This window comes from Lycium barbarum, chromosome 8 (genome assembly GCF_019175385.1).
Source record: "Lycium barbarum isolate Lr01 chromosome 8, ASM1917538v2, whole genome shotgun sequence".
Classification (NCBI taxonomy): Eukaryota; Viridiplantae; Streptophyta; class Magnoliopsida; order Solanales; family Solanaceae; genus Lycium; species Lycium barbarum.
Window position 1 is genome coordinate 14,621,473 of NC_083344.1, and position 11,336 is coordinate 14,632,808.

At 34.9% G+C, this 11,336-nt stretch overlaps 1 long non-coding RNA gene across 4 annotated transcripts; it reads left to right on the forward strand.

Moving 5' to 3' along the window:
- The first annotated feature begins 937 nt into the window (after positions 1–937).
- LOC132605966 (uncharacterized) lies at positions 938–10,102 on the forward strand. 4 transcript variants are annotated; one of them, XR_009569522.1, is made up of 5 exons: positions 938–1,134; positions 1,262–1,379; positions 2,513–2,558; positions 3,390–3,697; positions 9,624–10,102. It is a non-coding gene; the product is annotated as an uncharacterized LOC132605966 (long non-coding RNA). The 4 variants fall into 4 exon arrangements; XR_009569521.1 differs by lacking the exon at positions 9,624–10,102 and adding an exon at positions 5,138–5,467; XR_009569519.1 differs by lacking the exon at positions 9,624–10,102 and having other exon boundaries at positions 941–1,134; positions 3,390–5,130.
- The last annotated feature ends 1,234 nt before the right edge of the window (positions 10,103–11,336 follow it).

Here is an 11,336-nt window from a genome sequence, read left to right on the forward strand (position 1 = left end):
TCATAGACCTTACTTGACACGGGGTAGTCTTCCTGTAGGGTTTGGACACGTCTAAAATATCCAAACCACCCAATCTACTTCATCTTTGGATTTGGCTGAGCGCTAACCTAGGCTTATGCAGGAGTGGGCTTTTCAAATTGACCTTGGACCTGAGCGGACTACTTGGGGTGAGCCATTGTCAGCCGTTGGGTGACTGCACACCAACTTAACGTTCAACGTGTTCCAAAGAAAGGGTGTTTTGGGTTTTTTAGTGAACAGTAGACCGCGATCCCGCGTGTCCCCTTTGAAACCATGCTTTTTGCCAGGAGTGGCGGAGTTCATGATATAAATGCATGGCAATTTATATTTTGTAAGAAAGTAAACAATTAAGCAAATAATCACAATTATATCACAGTCTATTGAAAGCCTTATGGTTAGAACCTAGAAAATCCCTAGCAGAGCCGCCATCTGTTACGGTTCACTTTTACATCGGCGCATAAAAGCTACTAAGAGGTTGTTGGTGCTATGATTGGATTTTAGTATTTTTAGAGTTGCCACCTAATTTTTTAAAAGGAAAACCGGGTAAAAAGATTTTTCAAGCAAGAGAGAAATATTTTTAGTACCAAAGTTTGAGTTAAGGGTTCTGGTGATCCCCTAAGGAAGGTTTTACGGACCCTAATACTAAAGATCCGTAGAATACGATTGACCTACGAGCTTCAATGTGTGATCAATATGTTTATTCGCTAAAAGGTTTAACTTTCCGCAAAAATGTCATTCATTTTTTATCATAAACTCAAGAAAAATTTTTGGCAAACACTACAAGAAAAAAGGTTAATAGAGACCAAGATTTAGCGACGAGTCCAAAATATGGTCCCTAATCGTATACTTACAGGGATGAGAATATTTTCTGGTCCCTAATTGACATTTTTTTTTTTAAGGAACCGGAGGGATTTAATGACCCGGTCTCTAAAGAAAAATTTCAACAGGTCGCTCCAAAAGTTTCAACTAAAGGTGAAATAATATAAGCCCTAAAAATTTCCTTCTTTCTCTCAAGCACCAAAATCCCTAAACACCTAAACCCTACTAAAATCTCCAATTGCTCAAGCTGCAGAACCTGTATTATCCGGCTAATGTATGGCCAGATTGCATTTTCAGGTAAAATTAGGAGAAAATTTGGTTCATTCATGTCTTTCATACTTTTCACAATGAAAAAAATTGTTCCGTCAATTTCTTTCTTTCTTTATAACCCAAGTTTCTACGATGGTGTTTCTTTGTTTATTAGGAATACTGATTGTTGTCATTTGAGAGCTAAAGGTGGGAGTATTGAGTTGGAGGGCAAAGATGGAGCACAACATTCGAGGGTTTATTGTGGGGTTTCTTCTGTTGGGTTGCATTAAAAGGTTCTTCTAGAGACTTGGTTGAGAAATGTTGTGTATTTAATTTATCATGGGGTTTTTATTAGTTCTGATTTTCTGTTGATTTGATTAATTGATTGAATTTTTTTGACCCATTAGGTGCTATAATTAATTAACTTTACTCGCATTGTAGCCTAAGAAGAGTTTAGCTTACGCTTGTCTTCAAATTCCAATTTTGTTTATTATCATGATTCTGGGATTGGTTGTGGTTGTAAACTGAAACTTTAATTTTGTTTGGTTAGGTTTTTAACTATTGATGATGAAAATGGGTTAACAGTATAGCCAGTAGAGTTGGCTATTATAAATTGGGGTTATTATAACACTGCGTGTGTCGTTCGGTGGTCTTCGTTTCCTTGGATATATCAAACAACATTTTTGTATTTGTCCAGTGGTTCCATCTTTGTTAGATCTTGATATTTTCTTACCAAATTCTAATGGCTGGAGTTTGTTTAGACCCATTGGTTGGATGCTTGTGCTTGTATATTATTAACAAAGCATAATACCAAGTGGAAGAGCCAAAGCAGAATTATGATCATGTGTAATCTCTTTATCAAACATCATGGCCCTCCTTGGTTTGGATATGATTGCTATCCTTAATTTTCTAGTTCCCATCAAATCATCTGCCTCTCTCTTTGTATTTTCTTTGGTTGGAAGTAGTGGTGAATTTGATTCATTGTTGTGATATATTCATCGTTTCCTATTTGTTTTCACCTGCGAATCCTCAATGCGTGCATTTTTCGGTTAGTGTAGAGAATATTTTTTGTCATTATACAAACACATTAATTGGATGAAATTCTCGTCTGCTTTCTTCTTTTTCAGTTTATCTTTTAATCAACATGTGCATATGACTATGGTGTGGTTGTTCGAGTGATCTGCCATTAAGTGTTTGTTTTCAATTTTGTGTTTTGGTACATTAAAGAGTCTGGTAAATTTTGAGAGTCGTGACTGATTTTTCTTCTTCTTCTTCTTCGGCTTCTCTGTAATTGCTGCTCTTCTTCTTCTCTGTTATCGCTGCTCCTCTTCTTCATTGTCTTCTCTGTTATCAGTTCTTCTCCTTATTCTTCTTCGTCTTCTCTGTTGTCACTCTTCTTCTTATTCTTCTATGGCTGCTGTTGCAGATTCTCTTTTTAATTGGCCAAAAGAGAAATAGGGCAAATGAAGCAGGTGTGCCCATGGCCTTTGTTTTTATCTTTTCTCTCTTATTTGTTTTCCAGAAAATTCATTTAAGCTATTTCTTCTTGGTATCTCTTTTGGATGTAAGAGTTGTAGTCAAGGAGCTAAACTTTTGGGCTAGTACTTGACAAAAGAATTCTGCATTGTGTGCACAATTTGCACCAGTTGAGTTGGATTGTGTTATTTACTAAGTATAGGAGTTGATACTTTGCAATTAGAAGTCACATGTATCATATTGTTTACTTATTCACTTCTGTAGAGACGAGTTTTAAAAGTTGCTGATTGTAGTGTCTATGGCGTGTAAAGTCAAAAGTTGTTGATTGTGCACAATCCAAGATGCTTTTAAGAATCTGCCGAATGCGGTAGACAAGAAACAATGAGAGTGGTTGGTGAATTTTGATTTTTGATTTTTATAACATACTATAATCTTTTAATTGAGAATTTATTATATTTTGAATTTAATATTGTTACACAAATATAGGTGAGAAGCAGTAGGAACACAGGAAATAGAGCTAAGCTGAAAATGCTTCCTCGTATTGGTAGAAAGCCAAAATAGAGATTATTTATGAAAAGTTATTATCATAAAATCTCTTTATTTTTTATTTTGAAGAGGTGTTATTTAACATGTTTCATTTGATGTAAAGGGCGAAAAATATGGAAACCACTAAATTTTGCAATTATTTCCTTTGGGACTCGCAAGAAGAATAACAAACTTGTTAATTTTAAAACAATTGAAAAACATGTGCGTATCATCAGCTGAACATGTGCCTTACTTTAGTTATTATGCATTCTTACCAGAAACCTCTTTATATACATTGTTAGGCTCAAATTCAAGAATTGGTGTCGTTCGAATCGTCTCTTTCTCAAATAGAGATTGTAGAAAAATTCTTTGGACCCCACACTCGTAGCCAGGCATTTGGGTTTGGGGGTGGAGTAAAGGCGAAGGATTTGAAAGGTGGGACTTCCTCAAAGACCGAATTATTGTCAGAACTCCGTTCAACTCGAGAGGAAAATCATTCTTTGAAGGCCTAATGTAGAAAATGAGTTGACGAAATAAGAAATTTTATTAGCTCAACACTCAAATGTCCAGCTTCGACATCACATTTACCGAAGAAGAATTAATTTTCCAAGTTAGTAGCTGCTCACCCAGAACATTAATTTATTTTCTTGATTTTGGTGTTGTTCGTATGTATTATTTGGGGAATTTATGATTCTTGTTTATTGTTGATTTGCTGGTTGTGTGTTCTTTGGATTATTAGTTTTTTGGATAGAATGGTGTTTGTTGTTGCTGTTAACTCGAGCTAGAAGTTCATTTGAGCTAAGAATTTTGATTTTTTAAAGAACGTTGTGGTGCTGAAACTGAGTTAAAAATCCTGCATTGTTAAAACACATTTTGGAGGGTTTTTGACAGTTTCAGTTTCTGAACAAGCTTTGTGATTCCTACAGCTTGGTAATTCACAGTCAAATAGTTGTTGTTGACTTCTCGATTGTTAGCAGCTCTAATTCTAAGTTAATGGGAACAGCTGAACTTTCATTTGTCATTGAGTTTGGTGCCTAAATATGTCCTTATTTAGGGATGCAAGAATGGAGCTTGACAACAGAATGTGTCAAGTTTTGTATTTACTACACCTTGTTACCAGTTTTCCCATGACTTTTTTATGCGAAAGAGTTAATCTTGAAAGAATTAATATCTTCTATCATCCGAAAACATCATCAGATGCTATTATATGGTTGCATGCTTGGTTAAGCTGTTATATTCCTGTTTTGAGCGTAGGAATATAAGCTACTAGTTGTTTGTTTCTAGATATACTGAACATTTGTCGTGAGGTTTTGCTTGCTGGTTTCATAATCATTCATGCTTTATCCCGGAACTTGTTTGACAAATATAGATTTTTAGGTCATATGATGGCATAATTTCATCTGTTTGTTTAGTTTTTGTCTGGATATTGGCCCTTGCACACTTAGCTTGCATTCCTTAAATCTACCTCAAAAACATCCAAGTAAACTTTTCGCTAGCTTTTCTAGCCGACTATGATGTTCAAGTTGATCATCTATGTTATTTTTCCCTTAAAAATGTAAGGGAGAAAAGATTCTTACTTATAATCTTCATTCGTCTTGCTCTTGTAGTCGTTTCCATTTCCTTTATGAATTTCTATCAAGTTTGTTGTGTTTGGCTTTATGATTTTTGTGATTGATCAGTTATTTGTAAGTTCTAGAGTCAATTGGTCATATTAAAAGAGATTCAAATACTTCTAGCTCATCAAAAAGTTACTAGTTTCAAAAAATAATATTTCTAGCTCTTCATTAGAATAATATGTGCATGAAATCTATTGATTAAGAAGAGCATATATATACATATGCGTGTGTGTGATCTATATGCTATAGAGTTTGGTAGTTTTACTATGAAGATTCCTACAAATTTCTTCTGTTTGTTCAAATGTAATCGTGTCTTCCACATGCCAAAGATTATAGTTAATAAAATTATCAGGATAGTTGTATATCCACTTTTAAAGGGAGCTAGACAGTAGTTCGGGATTTTACATACTTTTGCTTCAACTCTTACTTTACAGACTTTTTATAAAACACCAGCAGCATATTCAGTGTTTGGAATGGCAATAAACAGAGATGGACAGCAAAACCCAAGTATCAAACAAAGCAGTCAAGAAAGAAGGGAAACAAGTGAAGGCCCAAATAGAGTCAATTACCAAGAAAAAAGCCCGAGATGTTATAAATGACAAAGCTAGCCCAATAAATACTTAACATGGAGGCGGATAACTACAAGGCCATTTAGATGATACACCACATCTCCACTATTATACAAGTTCAATATACAGTATACAGAAAAATTAACATATCCAGTATATTTAATAATATTATCAACATATATGGCAAATATTCAAACAAAAGCACTACATAATTATCATAGACTAGTCTTATCATGTCATGGCGTATTCATAAAAGATATGGGGATAGTTTATAACATGTACTACTGACAGTATATCACTTATACACCCCCAATACATAAATCCTTTCTATGTTTAAAGCATACAATGGTTGTATACCTCGGGTATACTTAAGTATACCTCATGCAAGACAAACATAAGTGCATATCTAAACCATTCAGGACCTTCACAAGTTGATGTAGACTCATTTAAACACAGATGAGGTCTAAAGATATAAACAGGTCACTCTAGGTTATTTTACAGGTCATTTGCAACAGGATTTAAGGTCAGGGGTGTAGTTTTAAATGATTCACATTTCCAATCCAATAGTTCAACATACTTTCAGGGTTAAAATCAGTCCAAACTTAGTATATAGTGACTCAATATATGCCAGGATTAAACAGTATAGATGCATTAGATCATGATTCTTAAATACCTGGGCTTATGACTAACTAACATGTATGCAAAATTCCATAAACCTGCCTGGACAGTTAAGACCATACTTTGAGAAGAACTTGAGCAGGACGTTAAACTAGGAATAATACCAAACATGTAAGCACATAAACACACACAATTGTAGGGTATCAACCAGAGATAGGCTTATAAAAGCTATTTCACTCAAAACAGGCTCATTTAGACCACATTGGGGCAAAAGCTAGAATCTAGACCATATAAACCTATAGGTCAAACTAGCATAATCCATAAACTGTTTCATATGGCATACAAATGCATCTATTCCAACATGTGAACATGGAAACAAGCAGACACAGTCATGATCAACCAAACTACATGTTATTTTGTTCATGATTTTATCAAACTTTAATCCTGACTAGGTAGTTTGGGTCATTTATGTGCTTAACGGAGGTATCAACCTCACTAGTCATGTTCCAATGAGCATCTCTTCCAACAAATGCACTAATTTATATGAATCAGACCACATAAGCACACTAAAAGCACAATGCAAATCAGGAACTAGCAATTGGTAGTTACTATTATGTCAAAACATGGTCTAAACAAGCCTGATAAGGACTAAAACCACTAAAACATAGCTAAACAGGTTTTCAATTAAAAGTAATACTTAAGCAACAGATCAAATAGGCATAGTGTTAGTTAACCAGTTACTCAAGCTACTGGATCTTGACTAGGAAAGCTCTGAGCTATCAAGCAATTCACAAACAGGATATAAATGTTCTTTACATACTAACAACCTACTTAATCAAACTAAAGCAATAAACTAACTAACAACATTATACCTAATGACACAAATCAAGCTGAAGCTGAACAACAATTAGTAGATAAGCATAGTCAAATTAAAACTAAACATGTAATTAATTATACTAAGCACACAATTAACATCTAAGCAATGAAGAACTAAAAGAACTAAAAAAAATTAAAAGGGAGAGAGGTTGCGTTTTTCAGATATAGCCTTGGAAGATATTGAACTTGGAAACTCCTTTGCTCCTCAACCTCACAACTCAGCCACACAACAAAAGAAAAGTATTTAAAAGTTTAACTTAACCCGAATTTCAAAGTTTCAAAGGAATTCTTGCCAAAACTTAAGAGAAATTGAGTTTTTTGGTTAATATTTATAATATTCGATCTCTCGGTCTGTCCAAATGGTAGAAATGGGGTTCTTATTTATAGAACCCCCAAACTTGAGAAAACCTAATCCCAAACCGATGTGGGACAAGTTCAATTTCTGGAAATTTTCTCTCTAATTCAACATGCAACGACTGAGATTCAAACAATTACACATATATAGGGTCAGATTTGACCCAAGTTGGATCAATCCGTCCGATTCTAAATGAACCAATGAAATCCACGATTGAAAATAGGTTAAGAGAAATCCCATTAAGGGATTCGTCCTTGTTTGACCATGAATTCATAAAAAGGTAAGAGAAGAGAGGGGCTATACCTCGTTTAGGTTGCATTTGGTAGAGAGAGGAGGCAAACATTTTATGCTTTGCCTCAAATCGTTGAACCACGACCGCATAAAGTGGTTGTACACTTCCATTTTGCCATTTTAGGCAACGGTGGCAAGGAGAGAGGAAAGAGAAAGAGGAGGCAGCGCTAGGGTTTCACAAGAAACCCTCCCTCAACCCTTAGGCTTGTTTGGTTGTTAACTCATGGAAATGAGGGGTATTACCCTCCTTAAACTCGTTCTTGGGTCGGGTCACCATCTTATTAGACTCGGCCCGGCTATAATAAAAGGGAAATGGGGCAGTTCTTGTGTATACATGCCTATAGACATGATATGCATGCATACACATGTATATCTGTGTATATACGTGTATACATATAGAAAGAACCTGCACTATTTAAAAAATAGCCATAATTAAGAAAGTCCATTAATTGAAACCCCCTTAATTATGATTAAACACCATTAATCAACGTCTAAATAAACTAACAAACATGGTTATTAATTGTTACACCTCGAAAAAAATTCATGTCATCATGTGGTAGATAGACTAATGCAAGGTGAGATGTATGCAATGTATCTGCAAGTAAGAAGTAGTAATTAACGGTTCTAATTAAGATTCCAAAGATATTTGAGGCAAGAGAAGGAAGTTCGTTGAATAATGTAAGGTAGAAGTCATGTTTTGGAAGGGTTTTGCAAAGTACCGAGCTACTGTTGACTTAATGATGTCCTAAAGAAGAGTTATGACACCCCTTAGATTGTTAATGAAGTGTTAAACAAGTGCTAAGAAGGTTCCATAAGGATTGGAGATCAAACGAAACGACGAGAACAAGTTCGGAGAGAAGGTGGATTATACGACCATTTATATGGTCCGTATAATATTATACGGTCTATATAATGGTTCATATAACTATTACAGTGAAGGTCCATCACTGATGGAGTTATATGGTTACTTATACGGATCGTATAAGGGTCCGTATAAATCCCGACGGGCAGTTTTAAATTTTTATAAAAGATGACTTCAAGGTCTCATTTCTCATTTTTTTTATTTCCTCCACTTCTCTCTAAACCTATAGAATATTCCACACACTTCATTTACATGAATTCAAGAGAAACCAAAGATCAAATACCAAAAACTAGTAGAATCAAGTGCAAGAATGCTAACTAGGGTGGATGGAAGCTAGAAATCTCTCTGGAATTGAAACTAGGGTTTTCTCCAAGTGAAGTATTTCCATCCAAAACCCATTCCTTCACAATCAAAGGTGAGATTTATGTTCATTTCATGCTATTAAGAATATTGAGTGATTGAAAGACTTGGATTATGGAAGAAAGTAGAAAATGGGTTACAAATAGGAGAATAATAGTATTCTTGAGTAGTAGCTTGACATGAATCATAATTCTTGACATGTTATGAGTATAATCTTGTTATAAATGGTATTAAGAATATCGCAGAGGCTTTATATGAGGATGAATGTGGTTTTATATTATGGCTATGGTTATGGATGACTTTGAGAGGGAATTTTGAGAATTGGATAATGTCAAACCTGTCGAAGTTATTGATTATGATATTATGAATGTTGTTATTGATGTTTGGGAGTTGTTATATTATATGGATAAAGTTGTAGAAACAAAAGAGATGCTGCCCAATTTTCATTAGCTTTAGCTTAAGCTTAAGTATGTTTCCAATTATCTAATCTTAGTACGAATTCCCTTAAACGTAGAGTTGTAAGCTTGGAAGGAGGACTCTTAGTCGTTAAGGAACATAAAGGTATGTAAGGCTAGTCCCTTCTTCTATAAGTCATGATTCCTACAACATGACTTCTTTTATCTTTCCATGACTCTCTTATATTCCGGAAACTATGAGTCTATGATTATTAAGAGTTTCTCATGAAATAAGGATAAGAGATGCGTTGTGAATATGACAATGATGATGATGAGTCTAAGTCTAGAGATTCCAAAGCTTATGATATGATATTCTTATGAAGCTAATGATTTCTTGATATTATTCATTGTTGCTAGACTCACCTTATAATGCTAGTTCCTTTAAGGTGAGGCATGATGATCATGACTAATGGAATTGGGGGCTCTCAACCTTACGTCACCCCGATAGAGTTATAGCTTGTACTTGAGTTTTTATGTGTGCTTTATGATAAGTATATGATGATGAGATAACACCGTTCCTATATGGTTGGGCAGACACGGTTAAGGCGGGCGATATATACACCATGTCTAGATGGCATGAGCAGACACCACTAGTGGGCGGCATGAGATGGTTACCCCGGACGTGGGAGGCCTGGATGCGGGCTAATAATGATCACACCGAACCTACATGGTCGGGCAGCTTATATGTACATACTTGATATGATGTTGTTTATGATGTAAGTTAGCATGCATTATTCCGTCTTAGGTGACATTCAGTTACAGGTTGTTTCCTTACTTGATGTTCCCTTATTTCTTCGATATGTTATTATTGTTCATGCCTTACATACTCAGTACAATGTTCGTACTGACTTCCTTTGTTTTTGGACGTTGTGTTCATGCCCACAGGTAGACAGGGAGGTGGCCCAAATTCCTAGGAGCTACTCAGCGGATTTACAGAAGCACTCCACTATTCCGGAGGTGCCATTTTGATACATTATTTTGTGTGTGTGTGTGTGTATGTGTGTATATATATATATATATATATAATTGGGCACGACGGGGTCCTGTCCAGTCCTTATGTCTCAGTATTCTAGTAGAGGCTCATAGATACGGCTGTGTGGGTAGTTGATGTCTTATGGATACATCAGTGTACATTCTTGTATATCATTTTTGCAGCCGTGAAGGCTTATGTAACCTTGGAGATTATCTAAGTTCAGGTTGGGTATGATGATTAGCATAACGAGTGGTGCTCGGTAGTCAGCTCCGGGTACTCGTCATGACCCCCTTAGTCGGGTCATGACAGTAATGCAAGTGGATTCACATTGTGCATATAGCCTCAAATGATTTTAACCATGGAATAGGTCGTTTCCATTTGTGGCCAGATTTGCAATAATGACTTCAGTTGACCTAAACCATAGAAATTGGTTGTAACAATTAAAGTTGGAATTAAACTATTTAAACAATTAAGGGTTAATTTTGCAACAATGACCTTACTTGACCTAAACCAATGAATTTGGCTATTTTAAATATGGTTAGAATTAGACTAACAATTGATTATTTCAATCGTAGCCACTATTAGCCATATAGCACACAATTTATGGAATTTTGACCACAATTAATTATGATTAATTTCAATAAACTGGGACATGAAAAATTTACAATTGAGGGGTAAAAATGATCAATTTATTTAATCTATCAAATTCCTTGAATTAAACGGAATAGAATGCCTGTCAATTTATTTTCTGGTAATTTTAACATTTATGTAAACAATTGGTTCAAATTACCTTCTTGGTGATAAAATGTGTAAATCATTTCTAGATGATCCATAATGTTAAAGAAGTTATCTTTCCAAATGACATGGCAAAATATTATCTGAATAATTTTGTAGAATCATTTTGACTTTTAGAAAAAATGTACATTTTACTCCGTTTGATTTTCAAGGATCCTGGATAATTAAAATAAATTATGAGAGGCCAAAACTTAGGTGTCAACAACATTTCTGCAAAAATGATCATTACTCCAATTCAAACATTAATTGCTCTGGATTAACTCTTTATCTATGCTTTTCTATCTTACTGTGTACATACCTAGACAGAAGAATTTTATCAATTTCCTATCACAACCCAAATTACAGGGTCATGATGGCGCCTACCTTTTCCTTTCCCGATAGGCAAGTCAACCCCAAAATAACTAAAACCATTTTAAACCAAGTAAAATAAATACCATTTCTTATTAAAATAATATCAACTCAATACAAGTCATAGAATA